The following is a 14,707-nucleotide window of genomic DNA, read 5'->3' as shown; positions in this document are numbered from 1 at the left end:
GTAACTACGAACACAGCGCCCCTAGCGGCAATTTATGAACTATATTTTGCTAACACGAATGTCTAGCAGAATTTTATCATGCTTTAGATGTCAGTAAATACGTAACTACGTATAAAGCGCCCCTAGCGGCAATTTATGAATTATAATTTGCTAACACGAATTGGTAGCAGAATTTTATCATGTTTTATATGTCAGTAAAATACGTAACAACGTATACAGCGCCCCTAGCGGCAATTTATATAACTATCTCTATTGGTTACACGAATGTCTAGCCGAATTTTATCATGTTTTAGATGTCAGTAAGTACGTAACTACGTATACAGCGCCCCTAGCGGCAATTTATGAACTATCTATTGCTTACAAGAATGTCTAGCAGAATTTTATCATGTTTTAGATGTCAGTAAATACGTAACTACGTATACAGCGCCCCTAGCGGCAATTTATGAACTATCTATTGCTTACAAGAATGTCTAGCAGAATTTTATCATGTTTTAGATGTCAAAAAATACGTAACTACGTATACAGCGCCCCTAGCGGCAATTTATGAACTATCTATTGCTTACAAGAATGTCTAGCAGAATTTTATCATGTTTTAGATGTCAGTAAATACGTAACTACGAACACAGCGCCCCTAGCGGCAATTTATGAACTATATTTTGCTAACACGAATGTCTAGCAGAATTTTATCATGCTTTAGATGTCAGTAAATACGTAACTACGTATAAAGCGCCCCTAGCGGCAATTTATGAATTATAATTTGCTAACACGAATTGGTAGCAGAATTTTATCATGTTTTATATGTCAGTAAAATACGTAACAACGTATACAGCGCCCCTAGCGGCAATTTATATAACTATCTCTATTGGTTACACGAATGTCTAGCCGAATTTTATCATGTTTTAGATGTCAGTAAGTACGTAACTACGTACATAGCACCCCTAGCGGCATCTTATGAACTATCTATTGCTTACACGAATGTCTAGCAGAATTTTATCGTGTTTTAGATGTCAGTAAATACGTAACTACGTTTGAAGCTCCCCTTGCGTCAAATGTGTGAATTCTTCATTATCCGTTCATAACTAGTAAAATAATAACAACACGTAGCCCCTATGTTACCCACAATCCCAATCCCGTTTAAAATCGCTAACAAGTTTCTAGTGAGTAGCCCCTCGATGTTTACTCGTAATCCAGACGCAACCATTAATCCCCATCCATTTTAAATCACCAATGAATTTATCCTTTTTTAAAGCATAAATAAATATCACCACTGAATGAAAATTTTCATTAGTGAATAGCCCTCGACGCGCTGCCCTTAACAGTGCTAAAGTGATTACCGGGAACCTCTAATTAACCCATATTCCCAATCCATTTTAAAATCATATATATGCCTGTAACTTAATTGACAAGAAAAGGAATAAAAAATGAGATTTATTAAATCGACGAACAATTTAAATATTCTATAGTACATTTATGATTTATAAACAAAAGTATATAGATATAAAAACAAAAAGTAAACCGTTGAAACTTGCTCGCGTCGTGTGATATCAGAAGCCTTCTTTTATCACTGAATGGCGTCGATCCCGTACCCTCTCCTTGGCATTGGGAAGATGACGTGAATAGGCTCAAAATGAGGCAGATGCTTGTATTTTTCGTTGAAATTAGAAAAGTTCATTTTTAACTTATTATCGTCATAATTATTACTTGGAATGATTTAATTAGCAATTTAATATTAAACTGAAGCTCAATTACAAATATCAGAAGTAGATAGTTCATAAATTGCCGCTAGGGGCGCTTTATACGTAGTTACGTATTTACCGACATCTAAAGCATGATAAAATTCTGCTAGACCTTCGTGTTAGCAAAATATAGTTCATAAATTGCCGCTAGGGGCGCTGTGTTCGTAATTACGTGTTTACTGACATCTAAAACATGATAAAATTCTGCTAGACATTCTTGTAAGCAATAGATAGTTCATAAATTTCCGCTAGGGGTGCTGTATACGTAGTTACGTATTTACTGACATCTAAAACATGATAAAATTCTACTAGAAATTCGTGTAAGCAATAGATAGTTCATAAATTGCCGCTAGGGGCGCTGTATACGTAGTTACGTATTTACTGACATCTAATACATGAAGAAATTCGCCGCTAGGGGCGCTGTCTATAAAATTATATAGGCCTAACGGTGTGTTCTCTTATTTGAAATAGCGCCCACGTCACACTTCGAAGCGCCCCCAACGACGTTATTTATTATAAAACTCGGACGCCACTTTTCCAGTTTCCTTTTTTCTCTGCGCCGGCGACCAGTCAACATCGTTCCTTGATCAGCTCCTCGTAATGCTGACTTTCGAAGGCAATATTGGATGGAAAGCCACGTTTTACGCCGATGTTGGGACGTGACTCTAAGCTCTCCGCCATTGAATGTCCATTAGAACGTCGAAATGAACGCGGAAGGTTAAGCCTAGTACGGTATGTGTGTAAGTCTTTCAATAATCCAATGCCATCCAGCTAGCTTATTATTATTTTATTTATTTTAGAGTTTAGATTATTTAGGTAGAGTTAATTGTTAGTTAATTATGTTTATTTATTGAAAATTAACTACAATATGAAGAAATTACCAGACACGAGGTCAGTTAGACAAGGCTTAATTTAGAACATCTTAAATCAGGTAATTGGGCTCATGTTAGGGGAAATTAAATTCCTTATCTTTTTTAAATAATAAACCTCTACTGTTTGCAAATTAGGTCTCATTTAAAGGCGCGAAACTATATTACCTAAAATGAGTAACGTATGGTTAAACGGTGCCAGATTAGGTTACACTAGGCTAGGCTAAACCTTTTATAAATTTATCCGGGCCTGGCACTAATCTCTAAGTTTTTACTTTATGCGGTCATTTTAATATAAATTAACGAGGGTATTTTTGAATTATTACGCGTAAATTATAGATTTGAGATTCTAAAATTTCATTCGTGGCAGTATTTGATTATTTTAGATAATGAACCACGGTCTATTTAATAAATTAAATGGTTTAAATTAGGGTTAACTGTTAATAAATTATAATTAATTATGCAAATTAAGTCAATTTAATAATTTTAAATTGAGCCCCGAACGCGAAGTTAAGGCTTGATTTTTAATTTATATTTACGGGAATATTTTACGTAGTTTTTTTCTTAAATTATTTTAATCTATGTTATTGTTTCCGTGAGTTATTACTTATTATTTTGTTAGGACCTTAAGTAGTCGTTTAATTCTGACATGGAAATTGCTTAATATTTAGTGCAATTCTTACATTTATTTATGGGAATATTTTACTTGGTTTTTTCTTAAATTATTATTTTGCTAGGACCTTAAAGTAGCCTTTTAATTCTGATTTGGCTTAATATTTAGTGTGATTTTTAAATTTTGTTTTTGGGAATATTTTACTTGGTTTTTCTTCGATAATTTACGGAAACAAAACCATAGATTAAAATTATTTTTTTGTTAGGACCCCTCTAATTCTTATTAATATTTGTTATTAATATATTTTCATTTTTAGACGCGATGACTTTCTTGGATATTCTGTTGCTGGTCATTCGGAGACTTTTCCTAGCAGATGATTTCAACCTTTGTTAGAGACGCTCATTCCAGATGACATCTTCCTTGGATTTGCGATACAAGATGTTTTCAACCTGTGGTGGCCATGCAATCATTCTCTACAAAGATGCGATGAACATCACCGAATCTAGAAAATTCAAATTTTTATTAGAATTATATTTGCAACTACTTGATTTCTTTTTACACGTTCAAACTTCAATTTACGGTACACTTTATACTATTTTTTGCTGAAAATTTTTGTAAACACCTTATTTTTTACTTTTTGTTCAATAAATTATGCCTTAAACCACTTTTTTTGTTTTCTTAAAAATTATTTGATTAAGAGGGAAGGTTTGAATTTTTTAGCTCTAAACAGATAGCCTATTTTTTGAGGACCCTCTTTTAAGCTTCTTTTAGCTTATATCAAAATGAAAACGATATTGTTTTATAATAAAAAAAATTAGCCTAAAACAAGCTTAAATTGTTTTAAAAAGTAAAAAAAAGCCTAAAAAGGGCCTCAAAAATACTACCCTAAGTCCAGACCCTAAAAAATTCAAACCATCCCCTATATCGAAACTTTTTTAAGAAAACAAAGAACGTGAGGCAAGGCAAAAATCTTTTATTGAGAAAAAACAATTGAGGTGTTTACAAAAATTTTCTACAAAAAAATATTTAAAGCGTTCCATATATTAAAATTTTAAATGAGGTAGGCTAGTTACCGATTAAATTTAAAAATAAAATTAAGTTATGTGGCGGAAAAACTTCACGGTCCAATCAGTTCGAAGGTCTCGTGTTTCGCAAATCCAAGAAAAATGTCATCTGGATTGAGGGTCCTTAACATCGGATGAACTTCCATGTGTACTTGAAAACGTCTCTGAATGACCAGCAACAGTTTATCCAAGAAAATCATTCGCGTCTAAAAATTAAAATAAATTAATTAAAAATATTAAGACAATGCCTAATTTTAAAATAAGTGCTACTTTAAGCCTAACAAAATAATAATTTACCGAAATAATCCCATATATTTAAATAATTAGCCAAATACTGGCGATAAATCGCTAAGAAAATTTTTTTTAATAATTTAAGTTAAATTTCTTAGGCCTTGTTCAAATGTCTTAACCTCGTGGTCGTGGTTTATTTAATATTAATACAAAATTATTATTTAATAGACTGAATTTACGTAAATAATAATAATTAACTGCCTGTTTCATTTTAATTTATTAAAACAGTAAGCTATTTAAAAAAGGCTTACATTTGCTGCGCATTAACAAGTTTGTTCATTCCAACATGGCCTCGCTGAATCGATTCCAAAAGAACATTCAATGGCGGAAGAGCTCTAGATTCTGGATTTATTTCTTGACGGCGAAAAGAAAAATGGCTGATCGGCGGCGAAAGGTCTGATTTCCAAGAGCTGAGCAGGAAACGATCTTGACTCCACGATGCCAATCGAAGAAAGAAATTTCGGTTGATTACTCAAGAACAAAGTTCTCTCCCGCAAGATTTAGGCCCTCAAGACGTTAAAAGCAGACGACGCTAATTGGAGTAATACCGTTTTTCCGTTGGCCTATTCCATGGAGTAATTTTCTTGGAGCGAGAAGGAAACTTTCTTTAAAATTCCATAAAATTTGGTGTCTCCTACAATAGTGCTCCATACCTTCCATTGTCCTTTTCCGTGGAGTAATTTTTATGGAGCGAAAATGAAAGTTTCCCTAAAATTTGGTGTCTCCTACAATATTGCTCCATACCTTCCCTTGTCCTTTTCCATGGAGTAGTTTTTATGGAGCGAAAATTAAAGTTTCCCTAAAATTTGGTGTATCCTACAATTTTGCTCCATACCTTCCATTGTCCTTTTCCATGGAGTAATTTCCTTCCCGCTCCATAAAAATTACTCCATGGAAAAGGACAATGGAAGGTATGGAGCAATATTGTAGGAGACACCAAATTTTATGGAATTTTAAAGAAAGTTTCCTTCTCGCTCCAAGAAAATTACTCCATGGAATAGGCCAACGGAAAAACGGTATTACTCCAATTAGCGTCGTCTGCTTTTAACGTCTTGAGGGCCTAAATCTTGCGGGAGAGAACTTTGTTCTTGAGTAATCAACCGAAATTTCTTTCTTCGATTGGCATCGTGGAGTCAAGATCGTTTCCTGCTCAGCTCTTGGAAATCAGACCTTTCGCCGCCGATCAGCCATTTTTCTTTTCGCCGTCAAGAAATAAATCCAGAATCTAGAGCTCTTCCGCCATTGAATGTTCTTTTGGAATCGATTCAGCGAGGCCATGTTGGAATGAACAAACTTGTTAATGCGCAGCAAATGTAAGCCTTTTTTAAATAGCTTACTGTTTTAATAAATTAAAATGAAACAGGCAGTTAATTATTATTATTTACGTAAATTCAGTCTATTAAATAATAATTTTGTATTAATATTAAATAAACCACGACCACGAGGTTAAGACATTTGAACAAGGCCTAAGAAATTTAACTTAAATTATTAAAAAAAATTTTCTTAGCGATTTATCGCCAGTATTTGGCTAATTATTTAAATATATGGGATTATTTCGGTAAATTATTATTTTGTTAGGCTTAAAGTAGCACTTATTTTAAAATTAGGCATTGTCTTAATATTTTTAATTAATTTATTTTAATTTTTAGACGCGAATGATTTTCTTGGATAAACTGTTGCTGGTCATTCAGAGACGTTTTCAAGTACACATGGAAGTTCATCCGATGTTAAGGACCCTCAATCCAGATGACATTTTTCTTGGATTTGCGAAACACGAGACCTTCGAACTGATTGGACCGTGAAGTTTTTCCGCCACATAACTTAATTTTATTTTTAAATTTAATCGGTAACTAGCCTACCTCATTTAAAATTTTAATATATGGAACGCTTTAAATATTTTTTTGTAGAAAATTTTTGTAAACACCTCAATTGTTTTTTCTCAATAAAAGATTTTTGCCTTGCCTCACGTTCTTTGTTTTCTTAAAAAAGTTTCGATATAGGGGATGGTTTGAATTTTTTAGGGTCTGGACTTAGGGTAGTATTTTTGAGGCCCTTTTTAGGCTTTTTTTTACTTTTTAAAACAATTTAAGCTTGTTTTAGGTTAATTTTTTTTATTATAAAACAATATCGTCTTCATTTTGATATAAGCTAAAAGAAGCTTAAAAGAGGGTCCTCAAAAAATAGGCTATCTGTTTAGAGCTAAAAAATTCAAACCTTCCCTCTTAATCAAATAATTTTTAAGAAAACAAAAAAAGTGGTTTAAGGCATAATTTATTGAACAAAAAGTAAAAAATAAGGTGTTTACAAAAATTTTCAGCAAAAAATAGTATAAAGTGTACCGTAAATTGAAGTTTGAACGTGTAAAAAGAAATTAAGTAGTTGCAAATATAATTCTAATAAAAATTTGAATTTTCTAGATTCGGTGATGTTCATCGCATCTTTGTAGAGAATGATTGCATGGCCACCACAGGTTGAAAACATCTTGTATCGCAAATCCAAGGAAGATGTCATCTGGAATGAGCGTCTCTAACAAAGGTTGAAATCATCTGCTAGGAAAAGTCTCCGAATGACCAGCAACAGAATATCCAAGAAAGTCATCGCGTCTAAAAATGAAAATATATTAATAACAAATATTAATAAGAATTAGAGGGGTCCTAACAAAAAAATAATTTTAATCTATGGTTTTGTTTCCGTAAATTATCGAAGAAAAACCAAGTAAAATATTCCCAAAAACAAAATTTAAAAATCACACTAAATATTAAGCCAAATCAGAATTAAAAGGCTACTTTAAGGTCCTAGCAAAATAATAATTTAAGAAAAACCCAAGTAAAATATTCCCATAAATAAATGTAAGAATTGCACTAAATATTAAGCAATTTCCATGTCAGAATTAAACGACTACTTAAGGTCCTAACAAAATAATAAGTAATAACTCACGGAAACAATACCATTGATCAAAATAATTTAAGAAAAAAACTACGTAAAATATTCCCGTAAATATAAATTAAAAATCAAGCCTTAACTTCGCGTTCGGGGCTCAATTTAAAATTATTAAATTGACTTAATTTGCATAATGAATTATAATTTATTAACAGTTAACCCTAATTTAAACCATTTAATTTATTAAATAGACCGTGGTTCATTATCTAAAATAATGAAATACTGCCACGAATGAAATTTTAGAATCTCAAATCTATAATTTACGCGTAATAATTCAAAAATATCCTCGTTAATTTAAATTAAAATGACCGCATAAAGTTAAAACTTAGAGATTAGTGCCAGGCCCGGATAAATTTATAAAAAGTTTAGCCTAGCCTAGTGGAACCTAATCTGGCACCGTTTAACCATACGTTACTCATTTTAGGTAATATAGTTTCGCGCCTTTAAATGAGACCTAATTTTGCAAACAGTCGAGGTTTATTATTTAAAAAAGATAAGGAATTTAATTTCCCCTAACATGAGCCCAATTACCTGATTTAAGATGTTCTAAATTAAGCCTTGTCTAACTGACCTCGTGTCTGGTAATTTCTTCATATTGTAGTTAATTTTCAATAAATAAACATAATTCACTAACAATTAACTCTACCTAAATAATCTAAACTCTAAAATAAATAAAATAATAATATGCTAGCTGGATGGCATTGGATTATTGAAAGACTTACACACATACCGTACTAGGCTTAACCTTCCGCGTTGATTTCGACGTTCTAATGGACATTCAATGGCGGAGAGCTTAGAGTCACGTCCCAACATCGGCGTAAAACGTGGCTTTCCATCCAATATTGCCTTCGAAAGTCAGCATTACGAGGAGCTGATCAAGGAACGATGTTGACTGGTCGCCGGCGCAGAGAGAAAAGGAAACTGGACAAGTGGCGTCCGAGTTTTATAATAAATAACGTCGTTGGGGGCGCTTCGAAGTGTGACGTGGGCGCTATTTCAAAAAAGAGAACACACCGTTAGGCCTATATAATTTTATAGACAGCGCCCCTAGCGGCGAATATCTTCATGTATTAGATGTCAGTAAATACGTAACTACGTATACAGCGCCCCTAGCGGCAATTTATGAACTGTCTATTGGTTACACGAATGTCTAGTAGAATTTTATCATGTTTTAGATGTCAGTAAATACGTAACTACGTATACAGCGCCCCTAGCGGCAATTTATGAACTATCTATTGCTTTCAAGAATGTCTAGCAGAATTTTATCATGTTTTAGATGTCAGTAAATACGTAACTACGTATACAGCGCCCCTAGCGGCAATTTATGAACTATCTATTGCTTACACGAATGTCTAGCAGAATTTTATCATGTTTAAGATGTCATTAAACACGTAACTACGAACACAGCGCCCCTAGTGGCAATTTATGAACTATATTTTGCTAACACGAATGCCTAGCAGAATTTTATCATGCTTTAGATGTCAGTAAATACGTAACTACGTATAAAGCGCCCCTAGCGGCAATTTAAGAATTATAATTTGCTAACACGAATTGGTAGCAGAATTTTATCATGTTTTATATGTCAGTAAAATTCGTAACAACGTATACAGCGCCCGTAGCGGCAATTTATATAACTATCTCTATTGGTTACACGAATGTCTAGCCGAATTTTATCATGTTTTAGATGTCAGTAAGTACGTAACTACGTACATAGCACCCCTAGCGGCAATTTATGAACTATCTATTGCTTACACGAATGTCTAGCAGAATTTCATCGTGTTTTAGATGTCAGTAAATACGTAACTCCGTTTGAAGCTCCCCTTGCGTCAAATGTGTGAATTCTTAATTATCCGTTCATAACTAGTAAAATAATAACAACACGTAGCCCCTATGTTACCCACAATCCCACTCCGGTTTAAAATCGCTAACAAGTTTTTAGTGCGTACTGAGTAGCCCCTCGATGTTTACTCGTAATCCAGACGCAACCATTAATCCCCATCCATTTTAAATCACCAATGAATCCTTATCCTTTTTTAAAGCATAAATAAAAATCACCACTGAATGAAAATTTTCATTAGTGAATAGCCCCTCGACGCGCTGCCCTTAACAGTGCTAAAGTGATTACCGGGAACCTCTATTTAACCCATATTCCCGATCCATTTTAATCTAAATAATCCATTTTAAATTCTTATGTATGCCTGTAACTTAATTGACAAGAAAAGGAATAAAAAATGAGATTCATTAAATCGACGAACAATTTATTTATTCTATAGTACATTTATGAAGTATAAACAAAAGTATATAGATATAAAAACAAAATCTATATTCCCCCATTTTTTTATTAATTCCCCCATTTTAATTCTATAATGTAAACCCATCTATACAACATTAACCATGTATATGTCGATCTCATTATATTGTTCATCTCACAATTTGTTACTATTTTAGTAAATTCGTTCTCATTATATTGTTCATCTTACAACTTGTTACCATTTTACTAAATTTGATACTATTGTTGCAGAAAAAAAAAAGAAATACTACCCAAGCCTATAAGGCTTACATGTATTCAACCTAAATAAATAATTAAATAAATAAACCGTTGAAACTTGCTCGCGTCGTGTGATATGAGAAGCCCTCCTTCATCACTCGTCCCCTCTGTTTGGCACTGGGAAGAAAACGTCAATAGGTTCATGATGCAGCAGATGCTTGTATTTTTTACTTTGAAATTAGAAAAGTTCATTTTTAACTCATTATCGGGGAATTTCCAAGAATACCACCCACCTCTCAGATTTTATTGTGGTTTGGTTTTTTGGAAAGTATATGAGGTGAGAAAAATTATGGCGTAAAAATTTTTCACCGGAAATGAATAGGAAAAAAGCAGAAGAAAATGCTCATTTTCTTCTGAAAAAAGTTATAGCAAAAAGAAAATTTGGAAAAGGCCCCCTATCGGGCCACACTTTTTTACAGAATTACAGAAAGTGCCTACAAGTGCCCTCAGTAGGAAAACTACTATAGCAGTAGTTTTATAGAAAAAGACTTATATTTAAGTTAATTACCGGTGAAACTGGTTCAAAATTGCATATATATAATAAGTAAACTATGATCTATATTATAAACCATTTTAAAACTTAATTCCGAACTAATTTACTTAAATTTAAGGGTGACTACAACTTACTATTTTACAGAAAATGCTTATATTTAAGTTAATTACGGGTCAAATTAATTCAAATTACCTACATCTACTAAGAATATTACGCTCTATAATATAAACGCGTTTACAAATTAATTTCTATCAAATATACCTAAATTTAAGGGTGCATACAGGTTTTGTACTCGGGAAAAGATGACTTATAGGAGGCACTATTTTACAGAAAATGCGATTATTTAAGTTAATTACGGGTCAAATTAATTCAAATTTACTATACATAATCAGAAACGTGTTTGGTTTAATATACACTACTTAAATAGTTAATAACTAGCTATTTTCTCACTTAAATTCAGGGTGTCTACAACACACTATTTTACAGAAAATGCTTATATTTAAGTTAATTACGGGTCAAATTAATTCAAATTTACTATACATAATCAGAAACGTGTTTGGTTTAATATACACTACTTAAATAGTTAATAACTAGCTATTTTCTCACTTAAATTCAGGGTGTCTACAACACACTATTTTACAGAAAATGCGATTATTTAAGTTAATTACGGGTCAAATTAATTCAAATTTACTATACATAATCAGAAACGTGTTTGGTTTAATATACACTACTTAAATAGTTAATAACTAGCTATTTTCTCACTTAAATTCAGGGTGCCTACAACACATTATTTTACAGATTCATGGGTGCCTCCAAATGTACTATTTTACAGAAAGTGCGATTATTTAAGTTAATTACGAGTAGTAATCATACTTAAACTGAGGAAGGCAACAAGACTTTCGTAATCTTGTCTACTGGGGTAAGAATTTTACCAAAATGTGAATATTTAAGTTAATTAAGTATGAAATTAAATCTAACTTGGATTATAATGCTATTTGAGTGTGATGTTCAAATTAAACACTATAAAAAGTAAATTGTGCCAATTAAACTTACGGTAAGGGTGCCTTCAAAATATTGCTAAAGGAAAACCACGGCCACAGCGGTTTGAACTGTCCAAAATGCGATTATTTAACATAACTATTAAAGTAATGAAATTTAATTTGTTAATGTGTCATATGAATGTGGTGCTCAATTTAAACGCAATTTAATGTTAATTGCGAGCAATTATTCTTAAATATAAGTTGCCTACAACTTACATAATACAATTTTACATAACCTGCGTGCCTACAAGACACTATTTTATCAGAACGCTTTCATTTAACTTAATTTTGGATGGAATTCAATCTAAGTTGGTACATATATATTTGAGATTGCGACGATTAATTTAAAGGCAACACAGTTTCTCGATGCAACTACCCTTTTTGAAACACTCTGTATAAATTAACGGAATAATTTTTGTAAGTTTTGTTAATGGTTTTGATGTTATTTTATCAATTTAAAACAACAGCACTCCTCCGTTTTGAACCATTAAATTATTAAATAACAAAAGAATTAACACAACAGTTATCCAGGAAAAAATTGGTGTGATGGGTTATATTGGAGAAATTTGATCACATTAAAATTTATTAATTATGACGCAAAACAATAGGACTAGGGCGCTTACTAGACCCAAAAGCTATCATCTGTGTGGGCTAATTATTTTTGGATTACATGATATGGGGTATACAAGTTACTAGTACCCCTAGCACGTGACGTGATTTATTAAAGGCCCCTCGACAACTATGCGTTTTACAAAGCGCGATAGACAATACACCCTTTCGACGGGAAAAGGGGGTAGGCAACCCTAAGTATCCGGAGATACAAGAGAGTTGCTCTAGTGCTGTGTTTGTGCACTCTCAGATCCAAAACACACACAGCGGTGGGGCTAAAAAGCGAGATGGAAGGCAGAGTTTTACCCCGCGCCTTTCCCTCTTAGACTCGTAACTTGTAAAACGCATAGTTGTCGAGGGGCCATTAATAAATCAGGTCACGTGCTAGGGGTACTAGTAACTTGTATACCCCATATCATGTAATCCAAAAATAATTAGCCCACACAGATGATAGCTTTTGGGTCTAGTAAGCGCCCTAGTCCTATTGCTTTGCGTCATATTTAATAAATTTTAATGTGATCAAATTTCTCCAATATAACCCATCACACTAATTTTTTCCTGGATAACTGTTGTGTTAATTCTTTTGTTATTTAATAATTTAATAGTTCAAAACGGAAGAGTGCTGTTGTTTTAAATTGCTAAAATAACATCAAAACCATTAACAAAACTTACAAAAATTATTACGTTAATTTATACAGTGTTTCAAAAAGGGTAGTTGCATCGAGAAACTGTGTTGCCTTTAAATTAATCGTCGCAATCTCAAATATATATGTACCAACTTAAATTGAATTCCATCCAAAATTAAGTTAAATGAAAGCGTTCTGATAAAATAGTGTCTTGTAGGCACCCAGGTTATGTAAAATTAAAAAGTTGTAGACACCCAGGTTATGTAAAATTCAAAAGTTGTAGGCACCATTTATTTGAGAATAATTGCTCAGAATTAATTTCAAGTCGCGTTTAAATTAATCAGCGCAATCTCAAATGTATATGTACCAACTTAGATCGAATTCCATCCAAAATTAAGTTAAATGAAAGCGTTTTGGTAAAATTGTGTCTCGTAGGCACCCAGGTTATGTAAAATTGTATTATGTAAGTTGTAGCCAACTTATATTTGAGAATAATTGCTCGCAATTAACATTAAATTGCGTTTAAATTGAGCACCACATTCATATGACACATTAACAAATTAAATTTCATTACTTTAATAGCTATGTTAAATAAAAGCATTTTGGACAGTTCAAACCGCTGTGGCCGTGGTTTTCCTTTAGCAATATTTTGAAGGCACAATTACCGTAAGTTTAATTGGCACAATTTACTTTTTATAGTGTTTAATTTGAACATCACACTCAAATAGCATTATAATCCAAGTTAGATTTAATTTCATACTTAATTAACTTAAATATTCACATTTTGGTAAAATTCTTACCCCAGTAGACAAGATTACGAAAGTCTTGTTGCCTTCCTCAGTTTAAGTATGATTACTACTCGTAATTAACTTAAATAATCGCACTTTCTGTAAAATAGTACATTTGGAGGCACCCATGAATCTGTAAAATAATGTGTTGTAGGCACCCTGAATTTAAGTGAGAAAATAGCTAGTTATTAACTATTTAAGTAGTGTATATTAAACCAAACACGTTTCTGATTATGTATAGTAAATTTGAATTAATTTGACCCGTAATTAACTTAAATATAAGCATTTTCTGTAAAATAGTGTGTTGTAGGCACCCTGAATTTAAGTGAGAAAATAGCTAGTTATTAACTATTTAAGTAGTGTATATTAAACCAAACACGTTTCTGATTATGTATAGTAAATTTGAATTAATTTGACCCGTAATTAATTTAAATATAAGCATTTTCTGTAAAATAGTGCCTCCTGTAAGTCATCTTTTCCCGAGTAAAAATCTGTATGCACCCTTAAATTTAAGTATATTTGATAGAAATTAATTTTTAAACGCGTTTATATTATAGAGCGTAATATTCTTAGTAGATGTAGGTAATTTGAATTAATTTGATCGGTAATTATATTTGGAGGCACCCATGAATCTGTAAAATAGTGTGTTGTAGACACCCTGAATTTAAGTGAGATAATAGCTAGTTATTAACTATTTAAGTAGTGTATATTAAACCAAACACGTTTCTGATTATGTATAGTAAATTTGAATTAATTTGACCCGTAATTAACTTAAATATAAGCATTTTCTGTAAAATAGTGCCTCCTGTAAGTCATCTTTTCCCGAGTACAAAATCTGTATGCACCCTTAAATTTAGGTATATTTGATAGAAATTAATTTTTAAACGCGTTTATATTATAGAGCGTAATATTCTTAGTAGATGTAGGTAATTTGAATTAATTTGACCCGTAATTAACTTAAATATAAGCATTTTCTGTAAAATAGTGCCTCCTGTAAGTCATCTTTTCCCGAGTACAAAATCTGTATGCACCCTTAAATTTAAGTATATTTGATAGAAATTAATTTTTAAACGCGTTTATATTATAGAGC

At 32.2% G+C, this 14,707-nt stretch overlaps 3 long non-coding RNA genes across 5 annotated transcripts; 1 reads left to right on the top strand and 2 right to left on the bottom strand.

Moving 5' to 3' along the window:
- The first annotated feature begins 2,094 nt into the window (after positions 1-2,094).
- Positions 2,095-3,756, top strand: LOC149661242 (uncharacterized). Of its 2 annotated transcripts, none has more exons than XR_016369077.1 (2): positions 2,095-2,468; positions 3,535-3,756. It is a non-coding gene; the product is annotated as an uncharacterized LOC149661242 (long non-coding RNA). The 2 variants fall into 2 exon arrangements; XR_016369076.1 differs by having other exon boundaries at positions 2,095-2,476.
- Positions 3,757-6,833: 3,077 nt separating this feature from the next.
- Positions 6,834-8,818, bottom strand: LOC149661241 (uncharacterized). Of its 2 annotated transcripts, none has more exons than XR_016369074.1 (2): positions 8,236-8,818; positions 6,834-7,176 (listed from the first exon to the last, which is right to left on the bottom strand). It is a non-coding gene; the product is annotated as an uncharacterized LOC149661241 (long non-coding RNA). The 2 variants fall into 2 exon arrangements; XR_016369075.1 differs by having other exon boundaries at positions 8,244-8,818.
- Positions 8,819-9,754: 936 nt separating this feature from the next.
- On the bottom strand, positions 9,755-10,455 carry LOC149661240 (uncharacterized). The gene is made up of 2 exons (XR_016368821.1): positions 10,295-10,455; positions 9,755-10,231 (listed from the first exon to the last, which is right to left on the bottom strand). It is a non-coding gene; the product is annotated as an uncharacterized LOC149661240 (long non-coding RNA).
- Between the last annotated feature and the right edge of the window lie 4,252 nt (positions 10,456-14,707).

This window comes from Phalangium opilio, unplaced genomic scaffold (genome assembly GCF_054372755.1).
Source record: "Phalangium opilio isolate 3A_F unplaced genomic scaffold, DU_Popi_V2 ptg000070l_1, whole genome shotgun sequence".
NCBI lineage: Eukaryota > Metazoa > Arthropoda > Arachnida > Opiliones > Phalangiidae > Phalangium > Phalangium opilio.
The sequence above is the reverse complement of the archived record's forward strand: the minus strand, read 5'-3'. Positions and strand labels throughout refer to the sequence as shown.